This window comes from Cryptomeria japonica, chromosome 11 (assembly GCF_030272615.1).
Source record: "Cryptomeria japonica chromosome 11, Sugi_1.0, whole genome shotgun sequence".
NCBI classification, from domain to species: Eukaryota; Viridiplantae; Streptophyta; class Pinopsida; order Cupressales; family Cupressaceae; genus Cryptomeria; species Cryptomeria japonica.
This window is the reverse complement of record NC_081415.1, coordinates 100,010,804-100,028,665: the sequence shown is the minus strand read 5'-3', so window position 1 is coordinate 100,028,665 and position 17,862 is coordinate 100,010,804. Positions and strand designations below refer to the sequence as shown.

The 17,862-nt window shown below is 35.1% G+C and overlaps 1 protein-coding gene across 12 annotated transcripts in view; it reads right to left on the bottom strand.

Annotated features, from left to right (window-relative positions):
• LOC131066102 (uncharacterized) overlaps positions 1 to 11,457 on the bottom strand; it is a 33,239-nt gene extending 21,782 nt beyond the window's left edge. The window contains exons 1-8 of one of the 12 annotated variants that reach the window (XR_009359428.1): positions 11,221 to 11,457; positions 11,063 to 11,125; positions 10,769 to 10,812; positions 10,541 to 10,631; positions 7,842 to 10,096; positions 4,753 to 7,717; positions 4,372 to 4,646; positions 3,811 to 4,263 (exon numbers count right to left, since the gene is read on the bottom strand). The gene's annotated coding sequence lies outside the window, so the exon portion shown is untranslated. The other 11 variants (XR_009359429.1, XR_009359427.1, XR_009359430.1 and 8 more) reach the window with 11 other exon arrangements.
• Between the last annotated feature and the right edge of the window lie 6,405 nt (positions 11,458 to 17,862).

Here is a 17,862-nt window from a genome sequence, read left to right as displayed (position 1 = left end):
CCTTGTTATTTGGTTAGGCCTCTTTGGGTGAGGCAAGAGTGATAAAGGGGATAATACAAAATTATGCATCCTTTTCTGGTCAGAGAGTCAATGTTGATAAGTCAAAGATTTTTTTCCTTCATGCTTCACAATTGGTTCAGGATAGATTGAAGATTTTTTGGGGATTTGCATCTGGAAATCTTCCTTGTTCTTATCTTGGTATACCTTTCTTCATTAAGAAGGATAGAGTTGAGTTTTGGGATAAGATCATTTCAGTTATCTCTAGAAGGATCCTATCTTGGAATCATAGATGGTTATCTTTGGTTGATAAGATTGTTCTTATTAAGTCTATCCTAAATGTATCTTTGGCTAATAAGATTGTTATTATTAAGTCTATCCTAAATGTTGTTCCTATTTATCTCATGTCTATTTTGCAGTCTCCGAAAGCGATTCTTGTTAGTTTGCAAGATACTCTTAGGTCCTTCCTTTGGAGTAATAATAAAGAACGTAAGAAGAAACTCCCTCTAGTAGCATGGGATAAAGTTTGTTTGCCTAAAAACCTTGGGAGCATAGGTATTAGGAGTCTGGAAAGTCAGAATTTAGCCTTAGGTGCTAAGTTGGTTTGAAAATTGTATGAGAGACCATTCTCCTTTTGGGCACAAATTATGTTTGCTAAATATTTAAATAACGGACCAAAAGAGTATGTTTTTCAAGTTTCTAATTTATCGTCTGGTTCAGCTATTTGGAATTTTCTATGTAAATGTAGATCAGTGATTTTGCCTCATCTCTCATTGATTGTTCATAATGGTAGAAAGGTCAGGTTTTGGAAGGAAGTTTGGAATGGACATCCCCCTTTGGTGAACTCGAGGGATTGGTCTCCTTTAATTTCCACTCTTTCTTCCCTTTGGGGTGTCTTTGTGGCTGATTATTTTGAAATTGAGTATAGTGGGAATCTTAAGGTGGCAAAATGGAAATGAATTGAATTTTTAGATATTGATCAAAATGTGAAATTGGAATATGAAAAGATGTTGGGGGAGAGAGTAATAATTCTTTCCAATGCTGACGATGAGCTTATCTAAACAAGGAATATCTCTGGTAAGTACACAGTTAAGGATGGCTATAATTCTCTCTTGGTTGCTAAAGATTTATCTACTTGGCCATACAAGTTGTTTTGGCATATGGCTTGCCTCCCAAAGGCGGGTGCTTTTTCTTGGTTAGCAGTGCAGGACAGGGTCCTTCCAAGAATGAGGTTGGACAGGTTGGGTATTACTGCAGTATTTTCTTGTGTCTTTTGTAATAAAAATTTAGAATCCTCTGCACACTTGTTTCTTCACTGTGATTTTGCCTATGCTTACTGGCAGTGGTTGTTTGAAAAGCTTAATCTATCCTTTTTTATTGGTAAGGATCTCCTTTCCCACTTTAGAGCATGGCCTCTCCAGTTTGCCTCATCTTTCTATGCATGTCTTTGGATTATTTCTCCATCTATTGTGATTTGGAATATTTGGTTAGAGCGTAATAATAAGATTTTTAAACAAACAAGTTCTTCCTTGGCTGAGGTTTTATTGAGGATTGAATCTTCCATCTCTAAAGTTGTTGTGTCTTTTATCTATAAGAATTTGGAAACCCTTACCTCTTTTTCTCATTGGGATGGTAGGGTAACTCGAGTTTGGAGAATTTTATCAGTCTTACCTTCTCATGGATCTATTTTAAATAAGACTAATGCTATAAGTAAGAGAAATTTTTCTTGCTGGAAACCTCCTCCGCAAGGGCACTTTAAATTGAATTTTGATGGTGCTTCTTGTGGGAACCCTGGCCTGGCAGGGGCAGGTATGGTAATTTATGATCATAAGGTATGATTTGTTTAGGCTCGTTGTCATGCGATTGGTTTCAAGTCTAACAATTGTGCAGAATTCTTTGCTCTGTCCTTTGGTTTGGATATGGCTATATCTTTGAGAATTAAGGACTTGATAATTGAGGGTGATTCTATTGTTATTATTCAAAGTGTCATGAAAAAGAAGTCAAATTGTTGGCAATTACAATATATACTTGATCATATTTTGCAAAAATTAGATTTTTTTGATTCCTTTTTGATTTCCCACTATTATAGGGAAGTGAATAAGATTGCAGATTTCTTGGCTAACTTAGCCATTGACAGTGAAGCTAACATGCGGGAGGTAAGTGTGGATGAGATCCCTTCCTCAGTTTTGGAATATTTGAAGTAAAGAAGGGCATAGTTTTAGTCTTCATCAACCTCCTTATTTGGTGTAAATTTTCTTTGGTGTGGGTTCTGCTATGCTTGATCACAATGTTTATTTTGACAGGGTCTCTGATTATGGTTTCATTTCTGCTATGTGGTATCATTCTAACCAGCGGTTTGGAGAATTGTGTTTCATAGATAGGGGTGGTTTAGACTGGTGTTTTTTGGCAGCAATGGATATGCATCCTTCGGTGATCATACTTTAATCTTCCTTCTATATGCTTTTGTTGGCGGCTTCCTTTATATCTAACGCGGCTTATGTAATTGGGATGGGTTTTTTGATGTACTATGCCAATGGGCATTTGGTATTGGGTAGAATAGGCTTGTGTTACTTAAGCAATATTGAAGGGTTTTCTTACTGGTTCTTTCCCTTCAGTGCTTTTTGAACCAGACACTGTAAAAAACTTTTAAAATTTAATATAGTTCAGTGTTCTATCCACTTTTATCAAAAAAAAAAAAAACTTTGGGTAATGTAATAATTTTTTGTCATTAGAAACAGAAATGTGTCTAGGGGATGGGGTTGTAGGGGTTTTGATCGGTGTTTGATTTTGTATTCATGGTGTTTGAGGGTTTGTGATAATGGGGTTTCAATCTTCTTCTAAATTGCAATTTTCTGGCGCTTTGGGTGCATGAGCAACTATCAGAATCATTTTATGTGGGTGGGGCTCATGCTCTGAATATTTTTTGTGTTCAAGAAACTAAGCTTTAAGTGGATGGCATGCTACAACGTACTCCTCATATTAGATGGTTTGGCTAGTGTCAGTGCATTGGAGCCTTCGATAGCTCTGAGGCCTTTCTCTTTTTTGGGACCTAAGCAAGATTATCCCACTCTGGTGGCTTTCTAGTCATTCCACTCTTTCCATGGCAGTCTCTAGCCTAGACTATGGAGAAACTATTCTAATTACTAATGTTTATTCTTCGACTGACCTCTGGGAGAAAACTCTGCTTTGGGCTCATATTAGGTATGTTTTGCCCTTTGCTCCTTATCTTCCTTGGGTTTTGCCTGGCGATTTTAATTTGATGCTAAGTTTGGAAGAGAAAAGGGGAGGCATGGCTCAGTTGGATCACTTTTCTGTTTTTTTGCGGCAAAATATGGACCTTCTCAATTTAGTTCACCTCAAACCGTTTAATGGGGTTTATACTTGACCTTAATAGACATTGTGGCGATGAAGCTATTCCTGATTGGTCATATTTTGGGTGGGAGATAGTTTGGTCATTAGTTCTAAGATCCTTGATTGCAGAGTTTTTGATCACTGGCCTAAATTAAATTTTCTGCCACTTCTTTTTCAGCTTTTTAACAGGGAAGGAATAAATCCCAGAAATGCTATGACTGACATTTAAAAAAACAAACAGAAATAAAAGCTTCAGCTTGACTATTCTGAAGCTTATGTGGGGACAAAGCTCTTGCGCACTATTTTGATTTATAACTTCAAAAATAATTGTTTGGATTTTACTATCGTATTTATCATGGAAAAAAGGGCTCAAAAGGAAAGCAGGGGAATGCTTCATAAACAAAGAAAGGTGCATTAAATTAACATAGTAGAGGAACTATGCAAAATAAATGAATCACTTACTCCTTCGAAAAGGCGTTCGTCTGTGTCCATGATGTCCAGCGCTATGTCCAATGGCATCTTGCCTCGGTTGTCAGCTTCATTGATCAGCCTCTTTGATATCACCAAGAACATCAAGGTTTTTATGCGTCTCCCGATTTTGTCAAAAAATTGTACTGCATTTTCAATCACCACGTGAAAACCATATCTTTCCTCGTTGTCTCCAATTACTATGCAGTCTTTGGCATATTTTAATCTCTCTCACTAAATCGATGTTGCCTTCTTTGACCACTATATGAAGCGCTGATTGGTGATTGCTGTCCACTGTATAACAGTAAGACGTATCTTTCTCTAAAAGAATTTTTGCAATATGTGATATTCCTTTAAGACAGGCATCATAATCTAGGGGTGTTCTGCGTAAATAATCAGCTTGTTTAAGAAGGTCCATCTTAGCAGCGATGAGCTTCTTGAGCACTTCTGCACAATTAGAAAGATACCCATTATAAAGGAGATACAAAGATACCCATTATAGAGGAGATAGCGTTTCTAGGATTGTATAAAAATTAAATGATGCTTTAAGGATACCTTTGCACCGCACAGTGCACAAGCGTTTGGCCATCTGTCCTCCAGTAGTGTTGTGGAAGTGTTAAAAGGCAAAAGTTCTGCAACGATTTTCTCATGACCTAACTCAACAGCTTTGAACAATGCAGTTTCACCGACAACATTGGCAATATTTGGCAGATCAGTTTCAGCGGCATCACTGATGATATTTTGTGGGTCAGCTTCACCAGCATCAGTGATTTCACCGCATCATTGATTATTTTTTGCGGATCGGTATCACCGATATCGCATCAACAAAACTAAAAAGAACGTAACCTTAATCAGGGAAAAAAAAACCAGAAATCATAAGTTTTATTATTAAAATGTCAAGAAAAGAGTGAAAATGTTTTTTTTCCTGTTACTTACTCTTTAGTGTCAAACCTGCCTCACGCCTGAAAACATGCATAATTCACCGTCCAACAGTTTTGCAATTGCCAGAATTGCTGAAAAGCAATTTAGTGATTACTTAAATGGCTGAAAACATTCCTTACACCTATAAACCAAAAAAAATTAAACTCTCTTTATTCGGCTATTTATGTTCTTTGTTTTATTCGGCGGAACTACAAAGAAATCCGTCCAGCCGTAAATGCTCTACCCTTAAGTATAGCTAACTGAATGCATTGATTCCATCCGCCTCCTTTAGACAAATTATGAAAATCTGAAAAATTGGGCCGACGACCATAGGCAAAAAATAAATCAGGGCTACGAACAAGAGGAACGGGAATGGTATCAATCATTTAGGCAATATATTACCTCTAATACTGGTTGCCTTTCAGTAACAAAACCTTAGGCTAGCAATATTTCCTTGGTAATTGTATAGGTTTCGACTGCAATGGGGTATGACTTAAGGCCCATAAAAGAGTCATAAAGAAAGCAATATAAAAAATTCAAAGTCAGGTACATATTTTAGTTGATACACATCTTAGATGATCACAATCATCTCCACAGCAGATAACTCTTGGTAGTGCTTCCATTGCAACCAAATAAGCTTCTTAATGCCTCTGTGAAGCTTTCTGCACTGTTCACTCCATTAGAATTCTGAACAAATAAAAGCAGCCCTAGGGTATAATCTCCAGTATTTTTACCATATTTTCAAGTTAAAACATACAAATTGAAAATAATAAGATAAAAATTAAAAGAGATTGTTCACTTGAAAGTTCGTCTGCAAACCACCCCTCTCCTACTCTGGATCACATGTTTGAAACAAATGGGTAAATAGACTGAGCCGTGGACACACTGATTGGTAGCACTTTATACACACAATGGATGTTACCCTATATTGCTACAAAGGACACACTTCCGTCTATCCAACAGCAAATAGCACTTGCAACATTCGTAAGTGAAAATTTTAATTCTCAAGCTAATGGATTGAAGTTGGTATCATATTAACATAGGTCAATTTCGAGATCAAACATGTCTACTTTTATTACATTGCGATCCAATACAATTTGATGACGAGGTAACTGAATAAAAATATCAACCATCATGTTATTCTATGAGGAAAAAAAATATACAACTGTGAAGAAAGGGTTTACCCTTATTTAAGGCTAAAAATTGATTGGTGTTATATGAGTTTTTATTTCCTGTTACTAAATCCAGTTCACTTAGAGCAATAACTCTGAATCACAATATCAGTTCACATCATGTGTGGCCCATTTTAAGGCTGAAAACATTCTGAAGAATCGATGCACTTACATCAAGATATTTACAACTAACTGACAGAAAATTTCTCGGTAGTGAACTCAACTGTGATTTATGTGGTTATTGAGCTCTGTAGAAAAAGTAGTAAAAATATGAATAAACGCAATTTCAGAAGATCAGTATTTTCTAGATTTTTCAATTTGAACATCAAGAGAAAACCAATTATTGAAATATGTAATGACTTTTTCTCAAAAAAGGGTCAATTTTGAATTAATGAATGTATGGCATAATACAAGACACCTGAATCTATATTCCATAGTCTAGAATTGGAAGAGGCAGAGAAGAGTTTCAAGATAATATAATAGACCTAATTTTACGGCAACTGTATAGCTTGAGAAAAAATGTTTACATAAAAATATCAGAACTACCATCACTCTTTTAAACTACCTTAATAGATAAAGAAATAAAAACTATATCTTAATATCATCAGTGTTAATGAAGTTCCAGCAAGAACTAATAATTCTTAACAATGAATGGCTTGATTTACTTATATAACCAATGGAATTTAATGTAAAGAGGGGATAAAATTAGGATGCAAATGTGCCGAGATTCGAGATAATAGGCCTTTATTATTATCTAGTTTATTCTAGTTAGGTTTTGTATTTGACCACTATGATTGCCCTTTCAACTTCATAGTTTGACAGCCCAGGTCTTGTTCAGAGGGTTACCATATTGAGTTGTTTTGCTTGTTTAAAATGTTCGTAGTTAATCCCATTGTACTGTACCAACAGCCTTGCAATAAGTCAAAACAAGAATGCATTAGCACTTCATAGTGAAAGTTGCGGGTTAAAATGTAACGATTTAGCAGTACTCAAAGGTCTAAGCAAGTTTGAACAATATGATCAGTCAAAGAAGCATAAAGAGAAACAAAATATTGAATCATTAGACAATCAAATCAATCAAAATTTTAAAAGAATGCCTGATAGGATACATGTACTCTTCTAGTGTTTAAATGTGAGTGTTCTTTCCACGACTTCACAATTTATTTTCCTATTTCTAAGGTATTCACATCCTAGATGTGAAACATAATCATCCAAGTATTTCAAACTTTTCATCTAGAGAGAAGACAGTGAAAACCTAGGTTGAATTTGCATAACACCAAGTTAGATAAAAAGCAATAAACCATCCTAGATGTCAAACATAATCATCCAAGTATTTCAAACTTTTAATCTAGAGAGAAGACAGTGAAAACCTAGGTTGAATTTGCATAACACCAAGTTAGATAAAAAGCAATAAACCATCACCATAATGCCAAAAAAACTTGAATGCTATGTACACACTAATAAAGTTAGATATTTTTTCTGCAAACATGTAAGTGAGTAGTTAAGACGAAGAGGTGCATTTATAGCAACTTTACATATATAAGATAAGAGCTTACTAGGATAGCTTAAACATACTTTGTAAAAGTATTCTGAAGCATTTGACCATTCACTAATCATCATCTCTTCCTTGTACCGGATGACACAGTTTTAGGGGCCGAAACATGAAGAAAAGGAAAGGCCTTACAATATCTTTTGATATCAATTCTACACTCAAAGGACCATCATCAAACGGAGCTACATATGCATACCCTTCTGTCCGAAACCTTTCTACTATGCATGCAGCAGCATAAATGTCCTCTCCAAACTCCCTAAGAATGTTGAAAATTAAGTGTTTTGTTAATAATTATCATCATTGTAAAATAAAAACTCTATTAAAATATTAAAATATAAATAACTTGTTAGGACCAAAAAAAAAGGATTTTGTGCCTTCACCGAGAACAGTATGATGAAATAGTACAATAGTTCCAGTAACTGTTGTCAATATATCTTTAATGCTGAGTCTCTCCAATCAATAGAAGATAAGAATGTGATTTATCATCAGCTAGAATAGTAAACATGGGCTTCAAAAGCGGCATATCGCAAACATGAAATTGATGCAATTACTAATGCCATTTATTTTCAGACAAGGATTTGATAATGTTGCTGACATATGGTTTAAGAAAATGTATCTCAATATCTATTATATTTATATCATAAAATTGTATGTTTATCATTTCTATTCTCCTCAATTCAGGTGCATTGGTAAGCTGCAATATTGATGTTATTGGATGTTTGTTGTTGAGGTTTTGATTCGACAACTTTGTTGACCACAATATGTTCAAATGCAAATTCACATTAGTACACCTTTTGATTATTTGGTTGCCATTGTTACCTTGACCTCCTATTGATGTCACCATACAGGTCATCCCACTAGGAGTGAAGTTCATGGACTTGCCTAATTTCCTTGTACCAGAATAAGAGACTGAGCCCCTAGAAAAGAGGCATCATTTTGATTTTTTTTAATCTTGAGATAGTTTCTTGAGAATGATTTTAAGTCTCCTTCATGGTGATTCTTCAGCAGCTAAATCATGTTTTAAATTAGATTTAATAGATGACTTTTTTTAGATCATTTAATAAAAATATTTCAGTTAATGTAGTTGTGGATCAGTGTTCCACGGGCGTTGGGGACAGGGGGATGCGGGGACGTGTTTTGGGGATGGGGGACCAAGGGTCTAAGTTTGGGGATAGCGGGGGACGGCCGTGGGGGGTGGCAGGGTGGTGGTGCTGATATAATTATATATATACATATATTACTTGAAAAACTAGTTTTGAAAAGATGTATGACAGTATTACAGTATAAGAATTACATTTCAAATGAGACTCTAGGAAATTTGAAATACTAAATCTAAATACCAAGATTTTTAAGTCATGTTGTTATATGGAGCCTAATCAGACTCGGAGGTTCGATTTTCCCTACTTCTATCAGCGCGGTTTCCCCCTATATTTTTCAACGGGGGTTTGGAGGCAGCGCCCCAAATTGGGGTCAAGGGGCAGCACCCCTTGTGGGGTCCAAAAATACTTTTATTATTTTCTAAAGGCGTCGGGTGTTATTTTTCTATTGGCCCACGTCCAATTAGAGTTACCCCTTAACCCCCAAAAAACTTAAAAAGTCACTTTTTTTTTTAATTTTAATTTTAAACATTGCATATGCATGGGAGCGACAAGAGACGTCTGGGCATCTCCCCGTCCCTTGAGAGATGTCTGCACATCTCTCGAAGGACAGGGAGATGCCCAAATGTCTCCCAAGGAGACGTGGAGGCATCTCCATGTCTCTCTAAGAGACGCGGAGATGTCTCCCCGTCTCCGACGAGACGACGGGAAAAAAAGGGGGTGACGCATCCCAGTGGAACACTGTTGTGGATCCACTCTGAGTACTCAATTATATTATTTCCTTTGATATCTGAAGTCCCACCTCCATGGGGAGCTCTGGGTTTATTCCATGTATCCATATTGACAACAAACTGAGATACTTCTTGTTGCAGATTAATAAAAATTTCTAGAGAAGCCTTGGTATCTTTAGGTTTTCCTGAGAAACAGAGTTCGGCAAGTTCCCTGCATTGTATTCAGAAAGGTTTCAGCAATCTCTTCACAAACATTTTTCAGGAAATAGACATGAAGTGCACAAGTTATCACTACAATCTACAGATATATTTTCCACATGAGATAAAGTCAACAAAAAGGAAACAGTGTCTTAGTATTTAAATATGGAATTCTCTTAGAATGTATCCAATTTATTTAATAATTAACACACTCTGTGTTACCCAGAAAACTGTGGTTACACAAATCTGGCCATCTAGAAATGTAAATGAAGAAATCCACATCTTCTATACTATTCAAGGAGCTCCTCACACTTTAAAAATAAAGTTCCTATGGAACCATATCAATTTTTTAATTTAATATCCTAGGGTGATTAACTTTTGTTATTTTATTTTCTTTTAACCTGACTACAGAGATATTACTGCTGTGAATAATAAAACTATTATTAACCTATAGGTTTTGTTTATTGTGAACATGTCTGTCCACATTTTGTGTCAAACCTGTCTCATACCTGAAAACATGCATAATTCACCGTCCAACAGTTTTGCAATTGCGAAAATTGCTGAAAACAATTCAGTGATTACTGAAAGGACTGAAAACATTCCTTACACCTGTAAAACAAAAAAAATTAAACTCTCTTTATTCGGCTATTTATGATCTTTGTTTTATTCGGCGGAACTACAAATAAATCCGTCCACCCGTAAATGCTCTACCCCTAAGTATAGATAACCGAATGCATAATTTTCTGAATGCATTGATTCCATCCACCTCCTTTAGACAAATTATGAAAATCTTAAAAATTTGGCCGACGACCATGGGCAAAAATAAATTAGGGCTATGAAAAAGAGGAACAAGAATGGCATCAATCATTTAGGCAATATATTACCTCTAATACTGGTTACCTTTCAGTAACAAAACCTTAGTGCTAGCAGTATTTCCTTGTTAATTATATAGGTTTCTACTGCAATGGGGTATGACTTAATGCCCATAAAAGAGTCATAAAGCAAGCAATATAAAAAATTCAAAGACTGGTACATATTTTAGTTGATACACACCTTAGATGCTAACAATCATCTCCATAGCCGATACCTCCTGTAGTGCTTCCATTGTAACCAAATAAACTTCCTAATGCCTCTGTGAAGCTTTCTGCACTATTCACTGCATAAGAATTCTGAACAAATAAAAGCAGCCCTAGGGTCTAATCTCCAGTATTTTTAACCATATTTTTAAGTTGAAACATACAAATTGAAAATAATAAAATAAAAATTAAAAGGATTGTTCACTTGAAAGTTCGTCTGCAAACGACCCCTGTCCTACTCTGGATCACCTGTTTAAAACAAATGGGTAAATAGACTGAGCCATGGATACACTGATTGGTAGCGCTTTATACACACAATGGATGTTACCCTATATTGCTACAAAGGACACACTTCCGTCTGTCCAATAGGAAAATTTTTAATTAAATCAACAAAACTTAAAAAACGTAACCTTAATCAGGGCAAAAAAACTAGAAATCATAAGTTTTATCATTAAAATTTCAAGAAAAGAGTGAAGATGTTTTTTTTCCTGTAACTTACTCTTTAGGTTTCAGTTTGTGCTTTTTGTGAGAATGTTCTTCATCCGCCTGTCTATTACAATGTCTGCACAGAAGAACGAGAATTCAGAGCCCTAAAACTCTGCAAGACATGCACGCAATAAAAGAAGAAAAGAAATATGAAAATTTTCAGGGAATGACATTTGTTAGCCTCAAGCAGGAACCATGCAGTCGATGAATACAGTTACAACTTGCAACAAAAGGTTTTCTGAATGCAACTTGCAACAAAGGGCGTGTGTCGCACATATTACGCTTAAAATTATCCACTTTTTGTTAGTTCCACACCGTTTGAGTTGTTGTTTTGTACCATTTTTGTTAGTTTCAATAGTACAAAACAACAACTCAAACGGCGACATATAAATTTGAGATTTCTGTGTATTCAAAAATCTCCAAAATCTCCTTACGGGGATAATTTTAAGTGTAATATTTGTGATTTGACAAGAAAACCATCGTTCCATTTCTTTAATATACGTTACATCTTTTGGAGAAGCCTATTATTCCATTCCTTTTATAATATTCAATGAAGTTATACGTTACATCATTTTTGCATGTCTGCTCACACTAAACGCGTACATTGTTTTTAATGTATTTTGGTAACTCTATAACCACCATCACTCCCTTCATGTTCTGCAAGTTACACAAAACGTGACAGAAGTATTCGAAAATGCAGGCTGGTCTTTAGAAGTATTCGAAAATGCAGGCTGGTCTGTGAAGGACTATGCAGAGCTTCAAGAAATGACCATGGGCTGAGCATAATCAAGAATGAGGGATAACAAAAATGAGTGTGAAATTATAGAGGAATACAATTTATGAAACTACAAATAGTTACAAAATAATATCATTATTGCAATCTTTTTTATATAAGGTCTAGAAAAGTTTGAAGAAGTATATATATTAGAGAGTAAAATGTGATATGGAACAATAATTTTTGGAAGGAAAACTAGAAAAGAAAAATGAGTTGAATTAAGGGGGGCAACATGAGCCGAAGGTAGTGAAGGTGAGGCTAAACTAATACTAGTGTGAGTGGGAGGTTCTTTAATTTTTTGTGACTTGGAGTGGTAATCATTTATCTATCCTCAAATTCTCAATAAAAAGAAATATAATAATTCTAATAACCCAAATTCTACCTTTAATGAGATGGATGCCCAATTTTTACCCGAGAGTGATTCTCATGAACAAGTCTTACATGAAACCCGCGCTAGACAAACTTCTGAAAACATGTTGGCTACCCTTGCAAGATTGCAGAGGAGTCTGTGGCTCCCATTTGAGCACCCTCAAATGAAAATGAGAGAAAAAATGATCACATGGAAGGGTGACTAATGAGATAAATTCTTCTAAAAACTTTAATAATGAAGATTGTACCAAATAAAGCAGCAAAGTTGAACTACCCCTCAAGAAAAGTGCCCAATAGATCTAGTCCTAGAAAAACTAAAATTACTAAATAAGGCTAGAAAAAGAAGTAAATATTCTTTCCCATAGTTTTCAAATGTTTTGAACATATTGGTTAATGATGAGATAGAATTTGGGATAGATATAGAGAGGACAAAGCAGTTAGTAGAGGTGAATATGGTCACTAATACTAAGGATTCACTTAAAGAGACTAATAGAAACCTAACCACAATTGAATAGGTAAAGTCTTCCTCATTCGTAAATCATAACGATGAGCCCAACAATGATACTTCATTTCCCTCAGATTTAATAGACTCCACCTATCCTAGGGAAATTGAGGATGGAATAATAGATAGTGAGGAAAAAGACATGATGATTGATTTAGAATGCCCTAACCCTTGACAAAGGAGAAGGGGGGAAGGGAAAAAAATATCTCTAGTAAGGGAATGAGAAAAAGGAAAGTAGTAAGTAGAACCAATAGTGATATTAAAGAAGGAAAGAGAGGGAAAGAACAAGATATTCCTCAACGCTTCAATAATTTGTGTAAAAATAGTAAAGAGGACCCCCCTTGAAATGTCAAACATGATTAGATTTATCAGTTGGAATAATATGGGATTGCAATCCCCTAATAGAAAATATGTAGTTAGATCTCTTTGTAATATTTAGAACAAGTAGATGGACTTTCTTCTTCTCTAGGAAGTAAAGTTTGTAGGTTTTCAACTATTCAACAATTCAAAGTCAATTTGGAAAGAGACTATGAGTTCCATACTACTCATGAGAAAGGAAGGGGGGGGATTGCTATCCTAGTAAGCCAAGCTTGGGTCAAATACATTAGAAAGCATGGATTTTGTCCTTGCAATATATGTCTATGGGTGGAAGTTGCTAAAGATAATTTTAAATTTGGCATATACTTTATATTTACTTCAAATGAACATAATGATAGAATTTCCCTTTAGAAATGGATAGCCAGTACCCTGCCAAAGATACCATGGGTGTTTGGGGGGAATTTCAACAAGATAGAGATTAGGGAGGATAAAAAAGGTGGAAATCCATGGGGATGAAAAGGTAGTGAAGATTATTTTTTAGTGATGAATTCCACTAGAAGGATAAAGAAAAGGTGGCAATCCATGGGGATGAAAAGGTAGTGAAGATTATTTTTTGGTGATGAATTCCACTGGAAGGATAAAGAAAGGAGAGAAAGGGGATTTGGTACACCTAGCACAACAACCAAGGAAATGAGAGGAGGGTGTATTGCATATTGGACAGATTTTATATTCATAAAGATACCTTTTATTTTAATAGTAGTAATAAAAACAATAGTGTTCAAGTGAAACTCAAAGCACTTTGAGACCATCACATTATCATCCCAAAATTTGACTAGGTGGTAGAGGATTTATTTGAGGTTATCAAAAATCCATCAATGAATTATCTTTGGAAGATGAGATTAATAGAGGCATAGTCAAGATGATACCTAAGGATGGGGATAGAAGAAATGTTAAGTACTAGAGACTTATAATACTTTTGAATATGTCTTATAATTTTTTTTAATGTTTCTTTATAGAAGGCTTATTGATATCTTGCCAGAGATTATAAACCAAACATATTCAATGTTCATCAAGAAAAGATATGTTCTTGAGAACCTACTTACTAGTTGGGAAAGCCTTGATTGGGCTAAGAGGAATGGGTAGGAAGTGGGCATGTTGCTCCTTGATTTTGAAAAAGCATATGATAGGGTAGTGGTCCTTCATTAAAACAATCATGGAAGCTATGGGTTTTCTAGATGCTTATTTTAAGATGGTGTATTTACTTTTCAAATATTCTGATGCACAAATTGACATTAATAGGGAACTCTATGAGGCCTTCCAACTATATCTAGGTCCATTAGGCAAGGTTGTCCACTGGAACCAACCTTATTTGTTATTGCCTTTGAAGGTCTATATTATATTCTCATAACTGAATTAGTTCAAGTGAAGGTATAAGGTATTAAAATTTGCAACTTTGCATCTATCCTCAACGTATGGTCAAATGACACCGCATTATTCCTATTCTTAATAAGGACAATGTAAGCAATATGGTAACTAGACTTGAACTATTCTATAAAGCATCTAGATCTAAATTTTTTGAAACTAAATATATCCTCCTTGGGTGGCCTGATAAGAAGCTAGAATGGGTAAACACTTTTGGGTGGCAATGGGAAGGCCTAGATAAGATTGTTAGGTACTTAGGAATCCCATTTTTTATCTCTACCTCATTTCCAAAAATGTGGTACTATATGTATTCAAAAATTGAGAAGAAATTGGATAACTGGAAAAGGAATTACTTATCATTGGCCAAAAGACTTCAGGTGTACCAAAAGATCCTCTCATCGTATTCAATAAACTATACCTCAACTTAGTATTTTGTAGGCTATCATGTTAAGAAAATTTAGAAAGTGATTAGACAATTCTTATGGTTAGATGGTAGAGGAAAGAAAAGGAAGCATGTTGTGTGTTGGTATCAGTGTTGCAGGAACAGGTAGTTGGGAGGCCTAGGACTAAAGGACCTTCGAAATCAAGGGGTGGTTTGGTGACTAAGTGGATCATTAAGCCTCTTGAGGAGAAGGAACCTTACAAAATATTAATCAAAAGAACATACAGGATACTAATCTCAAAGGTACCAAAAAATGGAAAGGGTTGCATATGCATGACATTTTGTTTAGTAACCTAAGTGTTATCCTTGTAGGATCCAATGTGTTTTTCAACATATGGAGGGCGAGAGAAATGTGTAAAATCTACATTAATCATGTTGAAGAAATTAAATATGAGAAACATGAAGTTTTTGGTTATAGATCTGTTTGGTGTAAGATTGAACATAAAGATAAAATACTAGCTCTCTTGTAATATTTATCAGCTAGGAAATTAAACCTGGCAAGTTTGATTGGTATTGGGAACTTGTTTAATAATAAGTGGTTTAAGGATCTAGAATTGCTAGAGAAAAAATTTATACTCCCCAATAGTAACAAAAGGGTATACTCTATTAGTGTTGAGCTCCTTATTCCTCTAGAACAACCTATCAAAGAACTCAAATAAATTGATCTCATCACTAAGGTAAAATGGGTTGATGGGACCCCTCTTCTCACCATCAAGGCTAGTTGTTTGTATAGGATCTTTACTCAAACATGGAGCATTATTGAGCATGTTAATATGAAATAGAATCTTAATATAAATAATAAAATTTAGAAGAAAACAATTGAAGCCTATTGATCTAATGTACTTGAACCCAAGAAGAATTTTGTTTTAGATGATAACTTATTATTCAAAAGTTTGTTCTCAAACCGAGACCTGTCTATTATCTTTTTTGTGGTGATATAGAAAGTTTCTTTCACATATTTTTTCAATGTCATTATGCTAATGATGTTCAATCTCTATTTATGGGTAAGATACTAGGGATTACGATATCAAGAATGAGTCTTGCTGGTTAGAGGTCCTTATGGGTTTTGTACTAGGTTTAGTTAAAAATTCTAATCTTTTTTGGCTTGTTTTATCCACTAATATCCTTTGGATTTTGTGGAAGAGAAGAAATGATCATATGTACCAAGAGAAAGAGAGGACTCTTATTCAGTCCAGTTGTAAAATTATTGTGCTTGTAATTGTTGAATAGGTCACATTCGCACTAAAGTTACCATCAAGAAGATTTACTAGACCTGATAGAGGGAGGTACTCCAATCTATAAAGAAGACATACAAGTAGATGTTTTTTGGCCACACGAATTTCTTGGAGTACATTGACTTTGAAAAAAAATATTGAAAACTACACCAATATGAAAAGATGAGAGATGAAGTTATCAAAGATCTTGAAGTTACCCACCAGAACTATGATACCTCCAGCTAGTAGAAAATATATCCACCACTTGACCAAGCCTTTGACTCCTTCTAGATCAATAAGACCAATCTGAGGGTGTTCGACAAAGAAAAGGGTAAAGTAAAGGTAAAATGATGCAGGAGAATCCTCGGTTGATGAGAAATCTTGCATCAACCAAAAATATTTATTTTCATTTTTGTTCCTATTCACTTCAATGTTGCAATTTTTGTGTTTCTCTCAACATTTTTCGATAGTTGTTCATTTTTCATTGTGAAATAGATTTTTGGCTTCCATAATTGTTCTTTTTGTTTGTTCTAGATTTTTTATTTTATTTGGACCCTTTTCTGACAAGTTATCGCTTCTGGAGTATTTGTTTCTTAGTTCCCAGAGCAACTTGAGCTTATCGGCTAGTTGGAGATTTCTTCTCTTGTAGAGTATTTTATTGACTTGCAGATATAATCGGATGTTCACAAGCCCTTGGATGACCTTCCTTGGTGGTCCACACTTCATTCTTGTCCTTGGTGGAGGATATCTTCACACTTTGGGTTCGACCTATTTTACACATTTCATTTTTTTGTCTTGGAGAATGTGATCTTTTGTGGCCGACCTGGATGTGTTTTGAATGTTATATATATTATTTTATTTGATTTTTGAGGGATAGAAAAGAGATACGAGGATATCAATTCATGATCTATAATTAGGAAACCTCTTGGGGGTCCAGATGGATTGTAATATGGAATGTATTCTGTAGTTAGGCTTATAAGCTTGTATGTTGCCTGAATGATGTCGGCTAATTCGTGATGAATCTATGATATTATGGATGTTTTATCTTGCTATTCCATTCTGTGTTGTTTCTTCTATTGTGTTACTCTTTCTACATGATTTGGATTGTTCTCCTTGGGGACCCTTTATATCATGCCTATGTTAGATGGTATCAAAGCAAGTTGCAAACCTTGAGGCATTCCTTTGGGTGAACAGATCGTTGATTTGAGGCAATCTGTAAGTGTGTCTAATAGATCGCTAACTATGAGGAAAATGAAACCTTGTAGTCAAACCGCCTAGTTGAGGCAGTTGCATTGGATCAAAGGAGGAGATGCCACCTATAAGGAAGAAACCTCAAAGGGTAGAGAAGATGATGGAGAATTTAAAAAATGAGATGAGGATGTTGGGATATTGTTGGACATGTTTGTTGATATATTATCATTGATGCCAATATATTCATGTGTGGAGTTTGTTCATGTGGAGATTGCAGAAGTTCTTATGTGTTTCTATGTTGCAGTCAGTTTGGTTGAGTTGGTTGAGCCTGTGTAATGCAGATGAGCTGATGTGCTATAATGGGTTTTATCTTAAGTATCTATAGTTGATTCAACATAAGTTTTAGAGGTCCGCATGTTGATTTGAGCAAGTTATAAAATCCGGTATTGTGGTTGATATTTCAGTTGTTCAACATTGTAGGTTGTGGTAAATCCATATATTGTGCTCCAGAATTATAACATCTTCATTTGTGGATGTGTGGGATGTGTTTGGGAGGTTAATGTGTGTCCTCAGTTTGATT